The sequence below is a fragment of the Apis florea genome, unplaced genomic scaffold (genome assembly GCF_048593485.1).
Source record: "Apis florea isolate Af1SG1 unplaced genomic scaffold, ASM4859348v1 contig_3203_pilon, whole genome shotgun sequence".
In the NCBI taxonomy this organism is placed as follows: domain Eukaryota; kingdom Metazoa; phylum Arthropoda; class Insecta; order Hymenoptera; family Apidae; genus Apis; species Apis florea.
In genome coordinates, this window is record NW_028256723.1 from 4283765 (window position 1) to 4309552 (window position 25788).

At 39.1% G+C, this 25788-nt stretch overlaps 1 protein-coding gene across 1 annotated transcript in view; it reads left to right on the plus strand.

The window, feature by feature from the left end:
• The first annotated feature begins 1711 nt into the window (after window positions 1–1711).
• LOC100871615 (uncharacterized) overlaps window positions 1712–25788 on the plus strand; it is a 503962-nt gene continuing 479885 nt past the window's right edge. The window contains exon 1 of the mRNA XM_086911195.1: window positions 1712–2974. The gene's annotated coding sequence lies outside the window, so the exon portion shown is untranslated. The remainder of the gene's footprint in view (window positions 2975–25788) is intronic.

The window sequence follows — 25788 nt, forward strand, 5'->3', positions numbered from 1 at the left end:
AGAAATCGGAATAGTAAATTTAATTCGAATAAATTTAATTGATCAAAGGATGGATTTCGAATTTTTTTTCACGAACAATTACGAAGAAAGTACGTTTCTTCATTTAACTCGAGTCAAAGAATAGTAGCATCGCTACTAGAAAGCTTAAAAATAGTATTTACCTTCGAAACAAGGGTCGATTTCGATTTTTTTTTTAATCTAAAACGCCGATACCGCACGGCAGATTCTCGAGGCTCGAGTCGCTTTGTGAAAACTCGACGAACCCGGGGAAAATGACGAGTTCGAATTCGAAAAGAAACTTCAGCGAGCTTCACGGAGGGAAGTTCCGGGACCTAATCTAGACATAACTCAAACTCTGCCTCCCAAGGAAATGACAACTCTATTTCGGGTGGGGAGGATCGTGGCAACGTGTACGGGAGCAGTATTTCATCCGAGCCTAACCCAGTCCGCAGGTAGACTACGTCTAACCTCGACCTAGCGAGCTCCTAAATCAGATCCAATTCGGGCCTAACGACAACTGAGAAACTTGGCTCACGTGTCAGGGGGAGCCGTACATTTTATTTATTTCGAAATACCCGAAATTTGGGCGAACAAAGATAATTCGAAAACGTAGGACAGAATTTACTTGGCTCAAATCGATATGAACACGATCCGTTATTGGTTCTATGCAAAAGAAAAATATTCTATCGAAATAGAACGCGTAAAGTTTTCGAATTCGTGATGGACAAACTTCACTCGAGGAAAATCTAAAATTCTATTTGAGATTAATACAAATAATACAACATACTCCGTGGAGACCGTTTACGATTTACCGCGATGCAAACTCTCGATACGTTTCACCCCAACTTTTGTTTCAAACTCGATTCACTTTGATTTTCAGAAGAAACAACGACTTCGATTCGAACTCCACCGAAACCAGGGATTCTACTTAACCAGATCGACCCCGGACCAAACCGCGAATCAATTGAGAAGTTGATCCGACACGCGAGAAAAGAGAGAGAGAGAGAGAGCTCGACCGTTCCGATCACTGGCCACGATACTCACGAATATATTCCACGTAACTCACTAGCGCCGCCGTTGAGTCGAAACTCGAGCCAAAGCGATGAAAGAAAAAGAAGAAAAAACACAGGGCATCCATGTGACGGACACGCGAGCACGTTGGCGCGGGAGCAAACGGATGGGGATAGAAAGAAAAGGGAAAACAGGCAAACAAAGTGGAGAGTCTTGGCGAGAAGGAGTAAAAGCTGTGCAACGGGGAGAGAAAGGAAGGAGTTGCAAGATTTCTTCCTTTTCAAGCCGTAGTCGACGAGATAGTGGAGGGCGCGCGCGTGGTAAAACGAACGAACAAAAAGAGAGAGAGAGAGAGAGAGAGAGAGAGAGAGAGAGAGAGAGAGAGAGAGAGAGAGAAGTGAATACGACGTGGGACAGAGGAGAGGAAAAAGATGGAGAAAGAGTGGAAAGGAGAGGAGTAGTGGATGAGGCTAGAGTGAAGGCAGAATGGAGCAGAACGGGACGCGTAGGTACACGTACACGGTAGCTTGCGTCTATATTTTATATCCGGTACACGAGAAATGTCGCCAGGGCGCAGACTCGAGGCAATCGGGGTCGGTCGGCTCGCCAGTTACTTTTCGCGATCCACCGTGGCCGCTCTGCCGCGGCGCAGGTACACACAGGTCGGGCGGTCAGTCTCACCACGGAGTTCGTCAGTCCGACCACGGATTGGCAAAGGGGGAGAACGTAGTGTTCGCGCGATCTCTCGTATCCAATCATCTCTCTCTCTCTCTCTCTCCTTTTCTCTCTCAATTCTCTCCCGAGAATTTGCCTCGCGTATCCTCGGATCGACAACAACGGAAAATCGAGCGACGATGTGCTCGCGTGATGTTTATCGTTAATGCGACTGGTTAACTGGTTCGACACGGGAGAAGGGAGAAGGAAGATATCGTGGAGCGAAGAAGAAAGGCGGGAGAGGCGAGGTTGGTTGCAGCCAGGCGGAAAGGGAGAGAGTAACTGTCAGCTTACCGATTGTACAGGGGGCTGCTGCTGCATCTGGCGCACAAAAGCACAGCTTGCGCACTGTTACGCCGCGTTACCGAGCTACTTGCGCGAACCACTGAACTGTGCCGCTCGGTCATCCCTGCCAGTCGAGAGCTTTCGTGCGAAGTGTTTACTTCGTCGCGCGGCCAAACACACGTTCCCGCTGTGCTCGCTGTCCCCGTTTTCGTGTGCTTCTTACTTCGTGCGCTTCCCTCGTATCGACATCCTATTCGTTTATCGTCGATCGTTATTATTATATACATGTATATTCGAGCTTTCGCCTTCGTTTCGTTCGTTCTCTCTCGTTGTCGCGCGTTTCTTTCTCGATCCGTTGCCGATCGATCGGTAACAGGTTATCGGTTAAGCGGGATCAGCTGGTGATATTCGTCTGTGCCGGGTTTCGAACGAGGCTGTGGTGTCTAACCTCGTGTCACGATACGTTCACGTAACCGTAGAATGTTGTTGCCTCGTAATCAGTGAATCGATCGGATCCCGATTTTTTTGGTTTCCCCGCGTTTCAATCGTGTTTTAAAGAAGGAAAAACTTGCTCCTCGCGTGTGTATAATCGACAAGTTTTCGGGGACGAATAATTCCTTCTCGACTCGAGTGTGGTGAAACGAGAACTGTTTACCCGTCTTTCTTATCGAAATTCTTCGATATTTCTGAAACGACGAAAGTGTGGCCCGCAGGATTGAACCGTCCAAGAACGGGACGGAGCTTTGTCCTTGGTTTGGCGCGCTAAATGCCATCGTTAACAACTCGTCGTGGAAGCGCGCGCGACACGGCGAGCATCGTCGCGTGAGGGAGGGATCTGATTCGTTTCTGGTGAACCGTTGTGCGGCAAAGTGACCTCCCCAAAGTGCAACGACGACAACACCATACAGCCTCGCGACGTGATCGTCAGCATCAATGATAAACGGAATCAGAGCATCGAATTGAGGTGAGTCCTCCCGGATATCGATGGATGGCGATCTCTTTGTCGCGAGGATTCGAGCAAACGTGAATTATTCCCGCTTCTATCCGTATTTAATTATAGAGAGAGAAAGAGAGAGAGAGAGAGAATTAGGTATATATCCGGATGCTTCCGTATTAATCGGTAGAAATTTCGGAGAATGAAATTACGATCAGAGAGGGAAAGAGAGAGAGAGAGAGAGTTATACTCGTGAATTAGACGAGCTTATACGATCGTGCTCGATTGTTCTCCGCTTCTTTTGTTCCCCTTTGTGCTAGTGATTTTCACACACTACGTGTATCTAACGCGCGTCTATACACACGTGCACTTGGTGTTCTTGGGAAAATGTTTTTCGACGTCGATTAATCCTCTTCGTGTTCATTGCCGCGCGAAGGAGCGGGAGTCGCCTGTAAACGTTCCGTTTAATTAAACGACGGGATGCTTTGAACCGGGTATTTGAATCGCGTATTAAAAGGGGAGGAGGAGAGCGGTGTAGCGGTGTTCGTTATGATCTTTATATTTCCTATGTGTTCTATTTCCTTATGAACCTGGATAATATATGTGTATATATATATATATATATATAAGGCGTGTGCGCTTTTCCACACGGTTGGTTGAATCGTTTCGAAACATCCTCGTAGAACGACGACGAGTGTAAGAAAACTTGTTTCAAAGGGGATTGGAAGGATGATTTCGGGGAAATCGTATGTTTGTGCACGGAATAAGCGGGGAAAAACTATTTCATTAACAAGCGGATTAATCTCTCTCTTTCTCTCTCGATATTGGATGCAATAAGATATTGAATTCAATGCACACAGTTGCAAATGTAAATTAAAAAAAAAAAAATATTTGAAACGATCCACAAACGAGTCTCTTTCTTGTTGTTGCCGTCGTTTTGAAATGTTGATCTGATGCAATTGTACGTTGGGAAGCGTCTACCCTATTTAAGACTATTCTACTTAAAGGTTCAGCCAGTAGTGGAATTAACGCGTTTTGTTTATATTTTTCCATTTTCTATTTACTACTTCGAATTAATTTCGACAACACGAAAAGATCTTTTCGCGATAAAAAATAATCTTACGCAACGATGACCGATGACCGACACTCGAGGTGTCCGAACAATTTAAGGCTGTGCTACTTAAACATCGCATTGTCACTTTTCGTGTCCATCTATCCCTTCAAAATAAATTCGAACTAAACACGTTCAATTTCGAAAAGATCTTTTCACGATAAAAAATAATCTTACGCAACGATGACCGATGACCGACACTCGAGGTGTCCGAACAATTTAAGGCTGTGCTACTTAAACATCGCATCGTCACTTTTCGTGTCCATCTATCCCTTCAAAATAAATTCGAACTAAACACGTTCAATTTCGAAAAGATCTTTTCACGATAAAAAATAATCTTACGCAACGATGACCGATGACCGACACTCGAAATGTCCGAACAATTTAAGGCTGTGCTACTTAAACATCGCATCGTCACTTTTCGTGTCCATCTATCTCTTCAAAATAAAATCGAACGAAACACGTACAACGATATTCGAATTTCAAAAAGATCTTTTCACGATAAAAAATAATCTTACGCAACATTGCACGATGACCGACACTCGAAATGTCCGAACAATTTAAGACTGTGCTACTTAAACGGATCCTCACTTTTCGCGATAAAGTTTTTACGCGTCCATCTACTTCTCGAAAATAAAAATTTAAACGAAACTACGTTCGAACGTGAGATTATCTTCATTTTTAAAAAATATATGCCGAATCTTTCGCGATTTAGACAACATATCCGTTGTATCTTTCGAAATATGCTCCTCGCAAATAAAGTTATTTCTCAATGTCCGCAAAGTATATTAAAACAGATTCGTGGATTTACGTTAACCCGCCTCCTCCCCTCCTCTCCACTTTCCAACTTGTCTATTTTTACGAGCGTTATACACTTTTAAAACGTTCGACCCATTTTTCAGATCATCTTCCCGCATTCTCACAGCCTCGAAAGTGAAGCAGAGATGCCCCCTCTTCTCACTCCCCTTGCGAACTCTTTGGAAATCGCGCGAATAACTTTCCCACGCGGCTGTACCCAGCCCCTCGATGCCTCCCCTCGTTTCTCACCCTTTTTCTCGCGGATAAATCTCGCGGTATTTCGCGGCCCAATTTATTCGTTTCGCGCGCAAACATTTTTCAACGATTATTCTACGAGTCTCTCGCGGGTAGAGACTTTTTCCACCATTTTTTTCACGCACGCGTAAGAATTGAAATTAAAATAAAACGATATTAAAAAATCGTGTAATGAAGATTATTCGCTTTTGAATTGCGATTTCGTCGATGGAAGGAAGATGGTTTTTAAAAAGTATTTGTAATTTGTAGTATAATTTATATTTTGTTATTTGTTACACGATATGCGTTGGATTATGGATTAATTATAAATTCGTATTATATCGGTGAATTGGTTTTTCTTTATGAAGCGATCGTGAAAAACTAAAATGAAATTGAAAGTAACGATATTTTAAGGAATTATTCGTCGAAATACGAGGAAATTTTCTAGGAAAGTATTCATTAAAAGGGAAGCAGTTTATAATCTTTGAAGACGTTTAAATATTCATCGATAATTTCGTTACTCGCGAAATTAATATCCATTTCCTGCGATAAAGCTTGTAAGCTGGTAGAAAGGTAATGTAAAGCTCCCATAACATCGTAGAAAATATTTCGATTGAGGAAGCTCGTAGTAAAAATCTTATATTAATAACGACGTGATAAAAAGATCTTTGCCCACGGCAAATATTTAAAATATCTGGGAAGATATGTTCAACGTGTCTGACACTTTTCTCTTACTTTTTACACGGTAATTTTTAATTCAAGTGACGTTCAACTTTGCCGCTCTATACCGTTATATTTACTTTAGTAGAACGACAAAAAAATTTTAATTCTGTTTCTAGTTTCTTTTACTTCAATCAAAAGTGTATATCAAGGAATATCTTCCTTCAACACGTCGATTGTGCTTCCATCTATTTTATCACAAAATTACACGAGAGTGATACGAATCGAGAATAAAAAAAGATACGTCGAAAATGCTTAAAAATATTTTCTAAATTTATATGTATTAATAATTAATAATCACTTTCCAAAACGCGAAAAAGTAAGTAAGTAAAAAAAAATTCTCTTCTCTTTTAAAATTTACGTTATCGATGCCAAAGCAGTGATGTAAACCCTTCGTTTTCGAGAGAAAAAAAAAAAAAAAAAAAAAAAAGTAGAAACAAGTTTGTCACCCGTATCGAATGATTTTATTACATTTATTTATTCATTCCAATGGTTATCCAGTATAGAAATAAAGTTAGTCACTAACCTTCGGTAAATAGTTTGTCAAACAGGCCCGCGTGACCCGCGTTTTGGAAAACCCGCCAACACCGCGGCGCGATATTCGTTAAGCTTAATTGCCGATTAAATCGGTGGATGGTATGCGCGTGCGCGTTTCGAGGCCGAAGGTAGCCGATTAAATTAAGTTGATCGCTTTTACAAAGCGGCGAACCGCCACGGAGCCCGCTCGTTACATGGTGCACGAACTTTTATCCGCGCATCGCCAATGATCCGGCCATAAATGATCCGGTCACGTGACAACGCCGGTAACCGCGAGTTATTCGAGTAATCGCTTTTATTACAGCGTATTGCGGCCAATTTTCGCGGCGTAACTTGATTTCACGCGATTACAAGTGCACCCTCGCTTTTAACAGCTATTAATATCGACTCGGTGACGTTTTTAAATGGCGAGTAGGGGAGAGAAAGAGAGAGAGAGAGAGAGAGAGAGAGAGAGAGAGAGAGAGAGAGAGAGAGAGAGCGCATAATTTTTCTCGGTATTGCGGCCCGATATATAACATTAACGGTGATCTAGAAGCTGACAGTGATGTAGGGGAGGGGAGGGAAAAAAAAAAAAGGAAAGAAAAATGTGGAACGATACGTCGCTTTATTGCTTGACTTGTGCTCTGCAAAAAGGCGAACTCTATTTTTTTCTTCCATCTCCTCTCTCATTTTTTTCTTTTTTTCCTTTCTTTCTTTTTTTTTTTTTTTTTTTTTGAGGTCGTGCAATGTTGAAAGCGATGTTTAGAAAGAGGAAACGGGTTTTTAATGCTGCGTTTCACTGCGTTTTATTTATCTCCCGATTCCTTGATGTTGCTGATGAACACAGATCCGGAGACGAAGAAATCGGACGACGTTTGTTTTTAAGATTATAATATGGAGAATAATTCGTAGAAAATGAGGAATATTCGGTAACTCGAGTTAACTTGGAGTATAGGCAAAATTATTCTCCTTCCTCTTCTCTGTGTTTTTATAATGAATTTTATCGAAATTAAAATTCGTTAAAAAGAATTGAATAATCTAAAGAATAAATTTTTCATATTTTGAATAATGAATTTATTAATAGTTGTGATATTCTAATTTTCTATTTTAAAAAAATAAAATAAATATTCGAGTTATATAACATTGTGTGAGCTATTAGTATACTTTCGACTCGATTTTCGTAATTTTTTCAACAAATATCGCTTAATTGAAGAGGTCAGAGAACTCTTGTCGAAGTTCAAACTGTGACCGCGTCATCGTTATTTACAGTTTTATCAAAAGTTTCGGAATCTCTGCCCCGTCGAGGCGATTATTCCTCCGGGAGAGAAGATTAAATATACAAATGTAATAGAAATTAACTATGCTCAGGATACTTGAAGTTCCCAACGTTTCTGCTGATATTTCCATAATTGAAAGGGAAATGCAAACAGCACTATTTTAAATTACCAGCGAATCGCGAGCAAGTATTAGAGAGATAAAGAAAAACGGAAAGAAAAGTAGAATATTCCGTTTTAAATATTCTAAACATTTTCTTAGTACCTCTTTTAATGAAAATTGTTTCTGTTTAGATTTCTTTTGCTGATTATATGCGTATATAAGTATATAATTAGGCTTTATGAAAAGAAAATTATGTAAAGGAGATAAGAATATTAATTTAAATTTACGCGAACAAGAAAATAACATTTTCATAACATTTTCTAACCTCTTGCAAGTCGTAAGATTAACTTAACTTTTATTTCCATTTTTTTATTAATCATATATGAAATACTTTTGAATATTAAAAATATTTAATATTTATCAATAAATAACAATTACAATAAATTTTATTACATAGAAACTAATAATCGAAAGTTTAATATCAAATTCATTGCAGAATACAATAATGATAATCTGATAACCTGTACTCACATATTCTCGATTCTCCAATATTTTCTCTCAATCATCACATTCTTATCTTACGTAACGTTGACAACAAAACACAAAAAACTTGACACATCAAATTATTCACATATCACTCTGTAAAAAAGAAAATTCTCCATTAAAGTCGAAGAGCGATATTACTTCGTAATCTAACTACCACTGCCCTCTGTCGCTTTACCATATAATTATCTCATATATCGAATTTTATAATCGAACGTCGCGACATGACGCATCGATTACTCGATTACTCGTCGAAGTAAGAGGAAGCAAGTCATTTCAACGCGAGTTTTTAATTTCATTTCGCGGAATATCTGTGAATTACGTGGTCATCGTTGATCGTTCAGTGAGATAATCAGTAATTACGAAATCTGCTTTTTTTCAAGAGTAATAATTCAATAAGTGTAAACAATTTTTCAACTGATTCTGTGCATCTCGGTGACTCGATTCCCTTGTCGTTTCGTATGACCACACAAACGTCCATTCTTATAACCATGAATGCAACGTAATCGTATATGTGCGTGTATGCGCCACAAAGTAGAGTCCTATGCAAATATGCTGAAAGCATACCCGGAACGTTCGCGGAGTTTTAACGCGCTACTTAACCGCGTGTTACGTGCGCCGACAGATCGATTTACCTGTGCTACCTCCTCGCCGCGCTCTGCCTTTCCTCTTGTCCCTCTTGTCTCTTTCTATCCTTCTTCACCGCTGTGTTTCTCTGGTTTGCTGTCGTTCCCGCTCGAGCGCTACGATCTCCGACCTGTCCGCGAAATTTCATTGTTACAACGTGGATCATTAGCGATGGAGGCGAATTTCGAGGAGTATGCGCGCTAATGGAAAGGTTTTAAGGAAGATTTCGGTGAAGGGTTCGTATTACGAGATGGGATACTTGCTTTCGAGAGACGTTGAGAGACTTTTCGATGTTTGTGTGGTATACTTTTCTCGTTCGTTGAATTCGTTTGTGAGGTTATGCAAGGAAGATTTGAAGTGACGCGTGTGTTAATGGCGACCATTAAATGTGTTTCGAATGCAAGGTTAATTTTAGAAAAAGGAATATTTATATATTAGAATTTGTTGAAAGATTTGATTGATTTAACGATTTGTTTGTTTTCTAGTTTCATACCGCTGTATGCAGTGGACTGTATGTATGTATGTATAGATGAATGTGTGATAATGAAAATGATTCGAAACATGGCGTGTTTGAAATAAAGGTATGTTTCGTTATGTTGATATTACGAAATGGAATATTCTTATTTTTGAATTATATTGAAAGAATTCACCTAATTTACGTTGGGTAATATATTGTGATATATCATTTTGATATTTGTTCGATTCATTTTTTTTTTCTTATTCATTAGATTCGTTTGAACGATCAAACTTGTTTAATAGATTAAACTCGTTTTCGCTGAAACGTTCAATGCAAATCATTCACGTATAATGAAAATATTCTCTGTTTTTTTATCTGATAATTGTTTTTTGTAACGATCGAAGCAATTTTTAACGTTTTGGAAACTTATATGACATAACGTAAAAAATAATAACTTGTTCAATTCACAGTCAATTTAAAGAAAGAAACGATGTAACCAAAAAAATTTACATTCAAAATATGTGCATAGAAATTAAAAATATAATCTTTCTATTATTTGGTTAAATGCAAATCATATAGCAAGCATAATTTATTCTTTTTCGCATTTCTCATGGAGAGAATTTTTGTTATAAAAATATATTTAATATATGAGTAAAATTATTAAAATTATTAAAAATATTAATACCAACAACAATCATAATAATATTTTTGACCTAAATTTATAACATTTCTAAAATGAAATGAACGTTTAGAAATATTAAATTCATAATTCAAAGAAAATTATATTGAAAAAAACATAAAATTAATTTAAAATGCATGATATTAGCAATGAAATATGTTTATACTTTTCTATATATTTCGTTGATCATTTAAATATGCAGTTTTGCGATTGTAATGTTTATATTACTCGTATTATTTATAATATCCGAATAAATTTCCACAATATTGCAATTAGCTTCGTTAAAAAGCTGGCAGAGATTCCTACATTGAATATTATTTCTCGCTATAACGTAACATAATCATTGGAATCTTTGTACTTGGAAAACAATGTAGGTATCGTTTTTTGCATCAAAATTTTTAACGAAACAACGCCTCCCTTTTAATTCAGGAAATTCGCTGCGTATTCCGCAGGGCTCGTTAGTCGGTTTTGTAACGAAATTTATGGAAGTTGAATTGGAAACAGAAACTTCTGACTTTAAACGATATTGCTTTCTCATTTACACATTTTACGCAGCTTATCGAGCGAATTCCAACGCGTACAATAGGGAAACAAATATAAAAGTGAATAAAATACGCGATCATTGTTAAACAAGCTGCATCAGTACATACAAAACAGGTATAAAAATACATATTTTTTGAATTTTCGACCTCGAAATTTCTCGAAATTTATTAATCGTTATAACCTCACTGTAACAGCACGAAGCTTTTGAAACGATAAAAGATACGGATAAATTTCGTTCCGTGAAATTAAAATAATTTCTTCTTCCTGCTTCCGCAACACGTGCAATACAAAACCGCACGGTGCGCCATCCGTAAACCGTTCAACGTGACCTAACAAAATTTCAATTTTCCACCTTCTATGGTTTCAAAGCCAACTTGACCCAGTTGCACGAGGTATATACACCTATATATCAAATACAAACGAATTCGTTGAACGTCAAAGCGTAAAAGGAAATCTATAAAATCTTTCTCGCAAAGGACACGGGTTAGAACGGTGTTACAAAATTGATAAATTCCTCTCCTCTCTCCTATTACACAGAATCGGCCATTCGTTTTTTTTTTTCTTTTTTTCGCACGATCGACCGTCATATTATCGAGCTTCCGTTTCTCGGAAGTTTCGTACAAGGCGGGACGTTCTACTGTCCCGATGTCGCGGCATAACTTCCGGGAATATCGAGGGTGGAATTCATCGGAAAAGAAAAGTGATTACCCGATGCCACTAGGTCAAGTATAACTCGAAGCGAAACGCGAAAGCGGTTGTTAACCGTGGGCGGGGATTTCTTTTCTCCCTTGAATTAGCGTTCTCTTTCGAGGGACTCTCCCGTTCGCGTATTTCACCCTTCCCCTCTCCACAACGTTCTTTTATTATTCAAATGGAATTCCACCTCATCGTAGCGGGGGGGGATTTAACGGATGTTTTTGTACCGCGTTTATCATCGCCGTTATTAACGGGGAGAAATCTCTTCGATACAAGCGGCGATTCTGTGTTCTGGGTAGATAAGCCGCGCGAACATAACGCGGCCATCCTTAATCGCGTGTCAATTAATGCGAATCGATGCGATAACACGGGTGAATCCGCGCGCATTACGCACATTGTAATTAAACGTTTCGACGAATCTTTCGATTCAGAAATATAAAATTCTCTCGTAGTGGTTTTTTTTTTTTTTTTTTGATTAATCTCGGATAATTTGGCTTCATCGAAGTAATAATTACTTTTTCTACGTACGATGTATTTTTCTTCTTCGCTCATTGATTCTTTTCACTCTGATATATTTATCCTCGCAAGCAAGATTAAAACGGAACGGTACGTAATTTATTTCTACATCAATTTAGGCCTGTAATCTTCGATAATAATTACGCAGTAATAATAGTAGAAAGAGAAGAAAACAAGTAAAAAAATTCCTATAATACCCAGAGTCTCTCAACTTTTCCCTTTCCACTTTCACGATTCTGGCAGCGAAGTTTTTTTCTATCCGATCGCGGCTAGTTTGTATCGGGTATGGCTGAAAGGTTTCAACGATTCACGATCTAGCCAGGTGTCTGGCCAGGGAAGATGGCAGCACCGCCAACCACTTCATTCGACTTCCCGGCGCGTCCCATCTCGCGCGGACCATCTCCGCTATTCAATACCCATTAATTTTAATGGATGTTGGCGGTTAGTTTAACACGTTTCATATTCGTCCCGCACAATGGACGTCTGCCGCTTCCGGGACAATTTCGCCGACGTTGAACGGTTAAACACCTGAGACGAGTGCGTGTGCACGTAGAGGTATGTACGATTGGATTCCGCCGTGTGGCGGAACTCGTGGCGACGCCCTTCTCCGCGCAAATTGCCGGCGCAACGCATTCCACAACTTCGGCGCCCGGCCCCGGAAGTGCTTTTTACGCGAACCTTCCACGAGTCTCGCATCCGCCGCCGTCTATTACGAATTTCAATTCGTCGCCTCCTCCGTTTTTTCTTTTTTTTTTTTTTTTTTTTTTTTCTCTCAACCCAACGCATCGATCCACGACGACGCGCGTCCAAGGTGAATTTTATTCGAGCGTCCGTGAGAGCGTTACGAGAACCGGTTTCTACGCCATTGGGCTTTTACTCGAGGCAAATTAATACGATGTTTGTTAGTTTAGGATTTTCGTGTCGCGTTAAAGAGTGTTTTTTTTTTTTTTTACTAGCAAAATTGAAGTTTAATGGCAGCGAAAAAGATATTAGACGAGTTTGGAAATTTTGTTAAAAATATTTTATCGTTTAATCACAAGCCTAATTGCAACCTAATTACAAACTGTATTATCAAATATAGTTCAGGCCCTCCATTATCGATACAAGAGATTCCCCTCAATTTATTCCCCTTAATTTGCCAACTCACCGAAACGAATCCTTGTCCACGAGCCCTAGTGTAGTTTGCAAGTTCTAAGTTTCTTTTAATTTTAATTTTCCAAATTGTACTATCCTATTTAATATTTTTCTGCTGGACGAGATACAATTAGAAGAGCTAAATAATTACGGGATGATACTTTTTATTCGCTGGATCCTCTCTATCTGTCTCGCTTATCCCCTTTCCGCGTGCCGCTGGTATCCAATACCCATTAATTTTAATGATGAACGCGGTCAGTTTAACACGTCCTGGACTCATTGTAGCAAGGTTGTAGGCAATAAATCATACGCCCTTGTCACTGAAAAGTGCATGACTCAGATAAGTGCGGGCGTTATTTGTTACACCCCCGCCTGCCCATCCACTCGCCTCCCTTCTTTGCGTTGCATCCGTGCACACGCGCACACACACACACACACATATGCACGTTACATGCATTGCAGTTAGGGAACGCGATATCGTTCTGATGCGCGATCAGAATACAACCCCTCGGTTATCTGGTCAATGGGGATACGATTTCTTTTTTCCTTTTTTTCTCTCTCCTTCGTTTATCTTATTTTTCCATCCTATCTTTCTCTATTCTATTTTGTTGAAATTGATGAAATTTCTTTTTTTTTTTTTTTGGAAATCAATTGCAAACGACACGTTTGTCGATTTTAAATTTTGCAAGTGGAAGTTTGGTCATTTTTTTTGTGCTAAAAATATATTTTTAAATTATTTCTATGTTTCCAATTATTTTATGATTACGCATTACGATTTTACGAACTGAATCTGAATCTTGTTCGTTGAAATTTCTTTTTTTCGAAATCGATTGCAAACAACACGATTTTAAATGTATGTAAATGAACGTTTGGTTATTTTTTTGTGCTAAGAAAAATTGCTCGTGTTTTTGCGTGGTCTCATAGAGTTTCCAATTATTTTATGATTACGCATTATGATTTCGAAATGATACGAATTACATCCCTCATTAATTAATTAACTGGAAGGATACCTTTAACACGATCTGAAATAATTTTCCGATGCTGTTATAAAATTTCCTTCGAGACTGTTATCTGAACGATAAGATCGTCTTCTTGCAGCTGATACAGCTCGATTGTCACGTTTTGTTCGATGAAATTTCTTTTTTTCGAAATCAATTGCAAACAACATGTTTGTCGATTTTAAATTTTGTAAAAGACGTTCGGTCATTCTTTTCGTGTTTTCTCATGGAGTTTCCAATTATTTTATGATTTCGAAATAATAACCGAAACCAATTACATCCCCCATTAATTGGACCAGCTGAAAGGACACCTTTAACACGATCTGAAATAATTTTCCGTTATAAAATTTCCTTCGAGGCCGTTCTCCTATTATTACGAACTGAATCTGAATCCTGTCTGAACGATAAGATCGTCTTAAGATCGTAGCTGATACGGCTCGATTGTGCTTGGCAGAAACGATTTCAACTCGACCGGGATTAATTGTAGAGGGGCATGATTTCCTCATTAGCCGTGAATACACGTACCCCTTTATCCCCGCCCAGCCCGGATGGAAATCCAAAATCAGTACACATCAGCGTGCAAACGTCAAGCCGTCAGTTACGAGCAAGTCACGGGTACCTGCGGTATCGGTGTGTATACAAGTTGTTAAAATCAAACGCATACGTCAGAATTGACGTTTCCCCGTACAACGAAATCTGTTTAGTTTAGCTAGTTGCGATTGTTAAAGTTCCACGGAATCGTATTATAATCCCGTATGGCGGAGGAGGCTTGTTTGCCACGATCTTTTTTGCGATCGATTCCACGATTGAATATTCCTCGCGCGAGGATCCATTTGGATTTTGAATAAGTTTTTATTTCGCAATCGTGAAATTTAATTGTTAATGAGAAAGTTCGATGAATAAACGGTATTTCGCGAGATGAATAGTCGAATCGTTTGGTATCGTTGCTCGAAAGTTAGTATTAATTCTTTTCAAGTTGTATTTGGAAATGAAAATCCTTTTGATTTGTTGGGATGGTTGGGATGACGAAAAGGGCACATTTATCAAGTGAATCATGTTTTTTTTTTTTAATTTTTTCGTGGAAAATTATAATAATAAATTGACATAGTTACATTTAACAAAATTTATTAATTGTATTTGTGCAAAATTGGTATGTGGAGTTTGGTATCCAGGTTATGAAGTTAATCTTAAGTTTAAGTTATCGATATTTTTATCGAGTAAATCGCCTTTTTCTAATTTTTTTTGTGAAAAATTACGATAATAAATCGATATATACTTACATTTAACAAAATTTAATATTTGTATAGAATTGATACGCGAAATTTGATATTCAAATTATGAAGTTAATGTTAAGTTTAAGTTATCGATATTTTTATCGAGTAAATCGCCTTTTTCTAATTTCTTTTGTGAAAAATTACGATAATAAATCGATATATACTTACATTCAACAAAATTTATTATTTATGCAGAATTGATATGCGAGATTTGGTATCCAAGTTATGAAGTTCATGTTAAGTTTAGGTTATCGATATTTTTATCGAGTAAATCGCCTTTTTCTAATTTTTTTTTGTGAAAAATTACGATAATAAATCGATATATACTTACATTTAACAAAATTTATTATTTATGCAGAATTGGGAGATTTGGTATTCAGATGTATGAAGTAAATCGCCTTTTTCTAATTTTTTTTGTGAAAAATTACGATAATAAATCGATATACTTGCGCGAAAAAATTTGGTATCCAAAACTACGAAGTTAATGCGAATAAGTTAGGCTAGTATTTAAATTCAACGTGAATTAAAACCCTATTTAAAACCAGCTAACGTAGAGAGACCACTGTACAACTTGGCTGTCTAAAGCAAACTTTTGGTAGACTAGATTCACGAAGGTAGGAGAAACAAGTGGTAGGAGAAAGCTTGGCTCACCTAGCGAGGAGATAAACAGACGGTCTTGGACCCGATCGACCGTTGCTCTAGTCATTTACCTCGCATTGCTCGTGAAAAGGATTACACTGGCTTTTGTGGGAGCGAGCCAGTGACCCGAATTATCTCGTATATTTTCGTTCTAACTTATTATCCTTCCTTTTCCGCTTGATGACTTTAAAAGCTCGACACATTTTCTCGAGGAAACCGGCGATATTTCCGCTTCGATTGTCCATCAATGTCTATTTCAATTCTTTTTTTCCTTTTTTTTTTTTCTTTTCCTACTCTTTTCTTCAAAAATCGACCGAACGTTGAAAGAACCCGAGTGAAATGTAAATAAATATCGCGTACAATAAATGTTGAAAAATTACTGAAATGTTACGCGAATATTCCACTTCTCTTTCCTTCGTCTGTACTTGTGTTGGATATATTTTGTCGTATCACCTTGATATCGGGCGAAAAAAGAAAGGAAAGAAAAAGAAACACGAGTCCACCCGATCGTAAATCAAATTTCTCTCGCAGCCATTAATATTGCCACCCTTAATCAAAGTTATCTGGCATGCAAGCATGTTTCGAATAACATAGTGAACTAATTCTGCACATTATAGCGTATATAATTCTAGACCCATGATTCATACACGTGTGTAAATTCTTATATATAAGAGGATTACTTTCAAATTCACTCCCTGTTATTTCATTCTTCTCGAGAAAATATACTTTTTTTTAAAAGTTTAAGGGTTAACTCGATTCCTCGTCACGTGTTAACTTAATAATTCGTATCCAGCCAGATTCGTGTCCAACGAGTGGCCTGCACTTGAATCTCATTAGCGAAAGAAAGGTCATCCACCATCGCTATCCATCCACAGGAACCCAAGTTTCAAACGAAGGAAAGGGGGTCGATCGAGCCTACGAATATCACCGTGAAAGAACAGGAAATATATAAACAAACGAACAAATTCTACTCTTTTCTCTCGATTAATGAACGATTTACGTCTATACCTGCTATATTTCGACCTTTTTTAATTATTATTTTTAATTATTCGATCCACTACGTTTCTTACGTTATACGACCAAAAAAAAAAAAAAATATGAACTAAAAACTATATTATTTTGTAAAAAATTGGATCCAATTGAATTCGTACGCCATTTCCATCATTGCTTACACACTTTCTTTTCACCTTCAAAGATCTCGTCGAGCCCCTAAAAAAAAAAAAAAAAAGAGAATTCTCACCCTCCGATCGTAAAACCCGCTCGTGTCAACTCGCGCAAGTTTTATCGTCGATCGCTTATCGCTTAGCCGTTGTCCGATCTCGTCGATTTCCACCGATACCCGAGGAGGAGGAAAGTGGATGCTCCTATTTCCTCGCTCCTGTACGCTCCACGACTCTCCTCCTCCTCCTCCTCCTGTGTATGTAGGGCAACCGTGTACAACGGGGGGGGAGGGATAAATCACCGCGCGCGCGCGCGCGATAAGACCGAAAACCGGTTTGCATCCGTGCATAAAACCGGTTCGAACAGTTTTCGACTCATTTTCGAGTGGCGGCGGGGTGGTCGACCCATTTTTCCCGGCTTTGGCCGCAGTTATCGCCGCCTCGTGATCGATTCGAGGAAAGGAGGGGGAGGGAAGGGGTTCCTTTGGAAGAAGATTTGTGCTCGCCTCGTGATCGGGTTAGGGGCGTCTAATAGGCGTTGTAATTTGGGACTTGGTAATGTAGTTTAACCCTTTTGGGGATTGATGGATCGATGAGTGTGATTAAGTCACGTGATTGGTATGTATATACACATATTGTTCGTACATATTTGTGTATGTACGAGGATTGTTTGCTCGTGTATTGATTGTGTATAGGAAATAGTGTCGCGAAATATATTTCTTTTTCTTTAATTTTATTGTTTTACGGTGATAACAATTTACATCGTTACAAGTTGTTATACGAAACAGTTTAAAATATTTATATTCGGGATTATCGTAAATTAAAATTGGAAAATTCTTATTTTCTTGTTTCTATTAAGTTATAGATTTTTGTATCTCGAAGATAATGAAAGATAATGAAATTACTTTCTATTATAGAAATACACCTGGTAATCAGAAAGAGAGCTTTCTTTCTTCGTAACGCTCGTTAATTGTTAAGATTCCTGTTTTCCTGTTAAAATAAACGTATTATTAGGATCGTATCCCGCGTGAATAACTTTATTAACGTTTCGAAAAAAGCGATAATATTAACAAGTGAAAAATTCTCCGCTAATGGCACGGATACTCGATTATCAACCATTTCCACTTTCAATAATTTTACATCATCGAAATATCGCATAATAAATGTACAAAGCGGTCTGCAAAATGCGTACGCAAATTACACCGACCTGCCACCGGCCAACCATTGTCATCCATAACAGTTTGCGCGATAGCATAATATCCCGGACAATGGTTCACGAGTATTTTCCGTCTCGCGCGCGCAAAAAAAAAAAAAAAAAAATATCAACCGCTGTCCATTTTACCGAACGAACGTCGAAAAGATATCGAATCCGCGAAACACCGTTTAATTACTACGAAACGGCTTAATACACGATTTTCGAGTCGAGTAAATTTTTTCCCCCGATTTTTATTATAATCGCGAATTATGAATCGTCGCCGCATCATTATCGATGGATCCGCACCATGATTTTCCTCCATTTCGACAAACCACATTCACGCGAAATTTCCACGTAAATTTCAAATCGCGCGTCACAAATATTAAACCAGTGTTCGACGAATCCTTTCGAGCGGCCATTTTTTTTCTCCCAATCGCCGCCATTTTTCGAGACGAATACGCGTCGTAATATTCAATAACGATTAATCGCGGGGAAGACACGGGGGCAATTTGTTTCGATTCGGCATTAGTTGTCTGGGCGCATTCGTCGTTGCTTGTGTTGTGTACACACCGGTAATACTGTTACCCAGTTTATTCAGTGGGATCACCGTGTTCCCCTATACCCCGTTGATTAGTATACCGAACCGGTGTAATCGTGGTTGTTAATTATCGGTTAGCTGTCGATTTTCTTGTATAAATTGCGTTGATTGTAGCGAGGCGCGGCAAATCTGTTTATCGGGGAAACGGAATCGGGGTTTTAGGCAAAAATTAAAACGCGGGCTAATTATCGGCGCACAATTCGATGTTCGAAACGTTTTCCCTTTCGACGGACTGGTTTATAGATTTTATTCCTTGTATCGATCTTTCCTTTTTTTTTTTTTTTTCTCGTAGCTTATTCATCGATAATTGCGAAGAGGGAGGAGAAATATATTTGTCTGGATTAATACGGAAAAATTCTTGCTTGACTTGAACGAAACGATCGTATCTTGAAGATTCGATATCTAATAAATAACGGAGCATCTTTTAATAGGTTAGAAGATAAAGCGACAATCGTTAGAGGAAAATTGGACGTTTCGTAAGTCTATTTCGACGTGAGAGACGAGCTCGTACGTCTATCTAATCTACGCTTGTTTTTATGAAGTATCTCAGATTCACAATTCACTTTTACATATCCTCGTCATGCCACCCTTTTTTCTTCTCCTCGAACCCATTACCATGCTCTCGAGACGCGTCCACGCTTCGAGAGAGCGCCATCAAACGTCTACTTCTCGATGGTTTGTTGGCCATCCTTAAGAACCTCCCTCCTCTGTTTCAGAATTTTTCCATGCCCGTTGCATATGTATGAAGACATTATGCCGGTGAACGGGCGTTTTAATATCACGTGCTCGCCCCCGCCTGCATAATTTATAGATGATTTTTAAACGGTGGCCCGTAACGGCGAGCCATGATATAAAATAGATGTCGTGACAAATTCGCGTTCCGCAGGGCGAATCTCGCGGTATAAACGGCGCACCATCACCACCACCACCACCACCGCCATCGGTGTACACGGTGGAAAGTAATCGCCAAATTGAGGATCAGTATAAAAGTATGGAAACTACGTTGGAGATTAGAGTTTGAATTAATGGCCGAGTGGCTGGTGGTCGAGAGACTATATAACGCCTATCGGGATCGCGAGCCGGCCCGGAACGGAAGATTACCCCGGCCAAACTTTCTCATTTCTGACGTTCTCCGCCGTGACGGTTCATCCCCGACATTCCGCGTCGATATTCCGTTCCAATTACCCTCCAATTAAGTTCCGCTCATTGATTCGATCATCCTCCATTTGTAACTTTATTATTGCCGGCCACCCAGCTGCGCGGATTTTTCTTTTCGTTGTACGCGTTTGACGATGTCAAATTAACTGGGGAAGGGACAAAAATTAAATCGCGCGATATACGATACGAAAGGGTAGCTTACAATATCTTTTGAACGTCGATAATTAGTTGATCGATCAATGGTGGAAAACTTCTGTATACTGCGATGCTTTATATTAAAAAGTAAGAAGTCGAAAGTGTCAGGTTTTTGAGAAGAGATACACGATGATGTATGTCGTCTCGTCGATCAAATTTATCGGTGAGTTGGAAAGTGTCTGGGAGGAAAGAAGAAGAACCGAAGAATCGGAGGATCCTCTTCAACGAGTGAGCTATTGATTTATAAGGAGCGAATTCTATCGCAAGGGTTTGGCATACTTGAGGCTGATTTATGAGGCAACCTATATATTAACCTACTTTCACGAATTCCATTGCCCCAAGGGCCACCGTATATCAAGACTACGCGGCTACCATAAATACTCCAAAAATCTCCACGTCCAACGATAATCGAAATCAACGATGATCCGTCGAACCGAACTTTCTTCTTCCTTTAAAAACGATTCGTTTCTATCAAATAGTCAGTATGCATTCAACTTTCTCCTCCGTTATTCCTGTCACAAAAAAAAAAGAAATTTGGCGTTCAAGGAGGCGAGGCAAGGACGAAATCGAGCACGAAGCACCGAAATTGTAGAAACAGGAATCGCATTAACTTTGCCCACGATAAAACGTCCGCCGAGTGGACTTCAAGACTGCCCTCGTTATTCGAGTCACACACGGCAAGATAACGCCTTCCCCCTCCTTCGCAGACGAGCGACGTGTCCCCTCGCTTTCCTGTCCACAGGGACCTCGTAAACCCGGTTGGAACAATCCGTTGCTCTCCTCGTTTCCATCTCCCTCGTCTCTCGCCCTCGCCTCTCCGTCTTCCGTTCCGTTTCCTGCCAGCCTTCTCCGCATCTCCAGCCGGTCGCAACTTCGTCGAAAGTATCGTAAGATGAAAAGCAACGAGCGTTGCGGTCGGACACGCGAGCTGCACGGGAGAGAAAAGGGAAACGAGAAAGTTGAGCTGGGACATGCGAACGTTCACGCGCGTGCACGCCGCCAGAGCGCGTCTACAACGTCTGGGGGGGAACTTCCGTGGCGCCCTCTCGCCACGACTGGGAAATTGCGCTCTTTGATAGTCGCGTGCGAGCCTCGAGAGAAAAAGTTGGCGAAACGAGCGAGTCCGGATGCGCGCTCCTTCGTTTCCGCAACATCGTTTTTTTCTCGCTTCCCGGGAAATTTCTCTTGAAAGCTCGTGTAGACGCGTGATTTTTTTCTCTTCTTCCTTTTTCTTCTTTGTAATTGTAAGTGGAAGCCAAATTTCAAAGGATATTCTTTTGGATTTCGTTTTTTGCAAAGCAAGCGGTAGCTCGTTTGAATCCTGTCAATTTTTGAAGTTGAGAAAGTTTTAAGTTGAAAGATCCAACTTACGCGGCGAGGTTGCCAACTTTTTGGATAATGCAATCCGAGCGAGTTTCTTAGAAAAAAAAAATGAAACATCGTTCAAAACTTCTCGTTCAATCGTCCAACGCTAATCGCTCGATTTTCAAAGAATTCAACGCATGTTGAATATATATATATATATATCTCACGTAAATAATTTCTCACGTTCCTAATAAAATATCCGTGCAAAATGAAGCCTCCGTATATCGAGCATTTTATATTTGCTCAAGAAAAAAAAAAATTATCTATCAAAACAATCTTCATATAAAAATGAAACAATGTCCAGTTAACCGATTTCAACTTAAAACGCGCCAGGCCACTAAATAACAGGCCGTAATCGGTGGCACGTAAATCGACAGTGTGACTATCTCCCTTCCTCTCTCTCTTCCCTCCCCTCCCCCGGATGGACTAATAATTTCAGATAGTCACGGCGTGAATATAACCGTTCGAATAATTACAGAGATGCTTATAGGCGCATATTTCAACGTTGAACAAATGTCAAAATGCACCGCTGGGCGCGCGCCAAAGCGAGAACGGCAAGGATATACTATATGCGCGATGGAGAGGAGGAGAGAGAGGGAGGGGGAGAGAGAGGAGAGAGAGAGAGGAGAGAGAGAGAGAGAGAGGAGGGGGAGAGCGTATAGACTATACGCCGCGCATAACGTTGGGTCCATTTTCCATTATATTCCGATGAAATATAAACCGTGCCGTAAATAACAATCCTTTATACCGAACCGTGCACACAACCAGCCACGGTATACGGATCTCTATGCGCGTGGATACACAGATGGCGGTGGTGAGCGTTGGCGAGATCAAAAGATACGCATGAACCGTCGTCGTCCGTGCGAATGCATTAGGGGCAAACTGAAAATACGCTGGTGGCGCTGGTGTGTTTCGCGCCATTAACATTAGAACCGGCCGCCGATCAATTAATTACGACTCTTGTTGTTGTTATCCGCGAGAAGGTGAAGATACATGACACCCTTGTTGGGCGGAAGTGTTGGGTGGCGGCCGTTCAGGCGATGGAAGGTCGTGGAAGGTCGTTTATGTGACCTCTCGTTATTTATAGGGGGATAACGAATCTTGTTGGAGAAACGTTACGATAAATATCGTTTTTCGAAACGATTCGATTTCTCTGTATATAATATTTTGCTTTGGAATCAAAATATATGTATTTATTTATCGATAGTTTAGGAATACCAGTTTAGAATGTAATTGAGATTAAAGATCGCAAGAGTGTGTTATTTCGATTAAATTATTTCACCCGGGGTCAAAAATCGCAATTAAATTTCCCCGGATAATAACTGGATCGTTGTATAACGAAAGGTGGAAAGTTGAATTGAATTTAATTTTACAATTTAATCAGTTTCTATCGGCAAGGATATTTAATAGAGAATGGTATTATGAACAAGTTGGCAAAGGATCGTTGGGCGTGCCATTTAGACTAACGAGTTGTAAATTCGTTTTCGCCCTGGATCGTAGGTATAAGACGGCTCCTCTCCCTGTATCTGTTATGCTATATCTATTTCAAATTAATGTTGCAAAGCCGAGTTTGAATTTTGGATGGGATGGAGATACAGAATAATTTCGATCTTGAGTTGCTTGTTGGTTTATTAAATCGCGAGTTGCGCTAGATTCCTTCTCCCGTATTCTCATCTGGTTTTATATCCTCGTTAGCTTTGATTACCTAGCAAAATGTTTTCTTACTTTTTATAAATTAGATCCCTGAATTTGTTCTTCCAGACGAAGATCGATATCGACGTCATACGCGTACTTTCGGAATTTTAAATAAACTTTTTACAACAAAGATTGCCATTTAACCACTGAGAGAGATTCGTTGGACGAAGAAATATCCGAAAGTGACCTGATTCGAGCGTCTAGTTTTTTTATCTGCTCACAATTACAGATGTTTCAACGTTTATTTCCACTCATTATTCTTACTTTATCACTCTATTTCATTTTATCCCATCCTCGAGGAAAAACAATCGACAAAGGAAAATATATTTGGGCCGATATAATGCAATCTTCCAAGCAAAAGATACTAATATGTTTGGTCATCGAGATTTGTGTTGTTTATCTGACCGCCATTTTTCTGTCGATAAGTTTCCCCTTGTAAATGCCGGTAATCTCGCGAACAATGTTCTCGAGAAATAGCAAAATCTGTCGCATTTATCACTCTACTATTACGCCGTTGTCGATATTCTGTCATTTCTATTCTCAAATTAGCTACTTAAATGATTTCGTCTGAAGAAATAACATTTATCGTTTATTTTTTTTTTTTTTTTAGAAATTGATAGACACTTTATCAACATAACGAATTAATAAGTTTGAAAAATAAAATATCTAGACAAATGCATTACGAACATTGCCGCCAACAAAATGTTTCGAAGAAACTCTATGATAACTTCGTCTCTCGTCTATTTATAAACACGCGTGCCGGGACAATGCTTGAGCTCGTAAATTGAGTTTCGAGCTCGCCCGGTTAAACGTTAGGTTCACGTCGGTAACGCACTATCCCCGTGGACGTCTTTCGACGAACGAAGTTTCGAGTTACGAGTGAAGTCATCATGTGATTCAATCGGGAAAACTTCGTGCTCGACTTCGAAAATTCTAATCACTTCGAACGTTTCCCCTTTGAAGGAGGAGGCCATTGTGTTTTAAATTGGAATTCATTCATTTCGGAGATCGAGTCCGGAGATACGCGAGGAAACGTTGAGACTATTTCGTCACGCCGCCAACGCCATCTACTTCGGCCTCATCCGAGGAAAATTATGACCGGTCGAGCTGTGGATTACAGGTTGTAGCCAATTGGCGAGGAAATGCGTGTTGCCTGTTCTCGAGGATAAGTGGCGAGGAAGAAATATGCTGCAAATGTATTGCTCGATGCAATTAGAGGTGTTTAGATCTGTGATAGGGCGTTTCGAAATTAGCAGGTTGTGCGCTACGTGAAGTATTATTATTATTTTTTTTTTCTTCGAGATAAAAACACAATTGAACAGTCCAGGCGATAAAGGCAATTTCTAACGAATAAAGAATTTTTTAAATTCCACAACTTCCATGGAATGACGAACGTGCGAATATGGAAATTAGTTTGAGGAAACAATGCTTAGCGCAATAAAAATTTAAAGTTTTTAAAATGGAAAAGGAGATGCAAATGTTCGATGGAAATGAATGTATATAGATCTCTGTAGTAGAGTGTTTGTACTACGCGAGGGATCGATTGTGGAACGATTCGTAGTTTTTTTTTTTTTTTTCCAAATTAACTGTTTTTTCATCGAGTGAATTTCGAATTGTTATTTTTTTAAAACGAAACTTAACCTAAAACTAATCCAAATTATCACGATCACTATTATTTAAGATAATACCGATCGTAGATTAATCGAAACTAAAATACCAAACGGACAAACGAAAACTTTATTCGCATTCATTTTATTCCAAGTTAGTTTCGATCATCCTTCGCCTCCAAAACTGATGAAATATTTCATTCGAATTGTATGTATACACATTTCATACGTTATATAACCCGATATATTCAATTCGACATATATTTTTGATATTGTATGAATACATGAATATTCTATTCAATGATGGACTACACGAGAGTTTGCGATGTCCACGTTATCACGCGTCATTACCTTTATTTTCGACGATTACGCTGGCAGAAAAAAAAAAAAATAAATGAACAAAAGGAAAAAAAGAATATGAAATTATACCAGGAATGCAAAATTCTGGTATCGACGTGCAAATTAAACAAAAGGGCATAGCGATAGTTGGTTGAATAGTTGCGACCAGCCGGCGTGAACCTGTTTTCAATCATCGATGAGTTACACGGTTCGTGGCAACGCGATGTCGTGACCTACCGCCAAGCCACGCCACGCTGGACGTGTTAATTAAAAACGTGCGATGACTGGGCTGGATTTATCTCCGTCCCCAGGCGAAATTTCCCAATTCTTCTCGAAATAATTGTTTCTCTCTCTCTCTCTCTCTCTCTCTCTCTGCTGAAATATCGACGCGTTGCATGCACTTTTGCGAAAGAAATAATTCCATTTGAATTAATATAGAAATTACATTTGAGAAAAAATTCCACCCTACTTTTTTTTTTTTTTAAAAGTACTCGAAACTTTAATTAACGTCTCAACACCTAATAAGATGGAGAATCTTCTTTTCCAATAATTTTTAGAAATTACTTCAATTAATTACAAACGTTACGATATCCAGCTTGCTTAGCTTTATATAAACTTTGTTGAAATTAATATTTTCCCAAAAGATATTCATTTTCCAGAAAATATAACA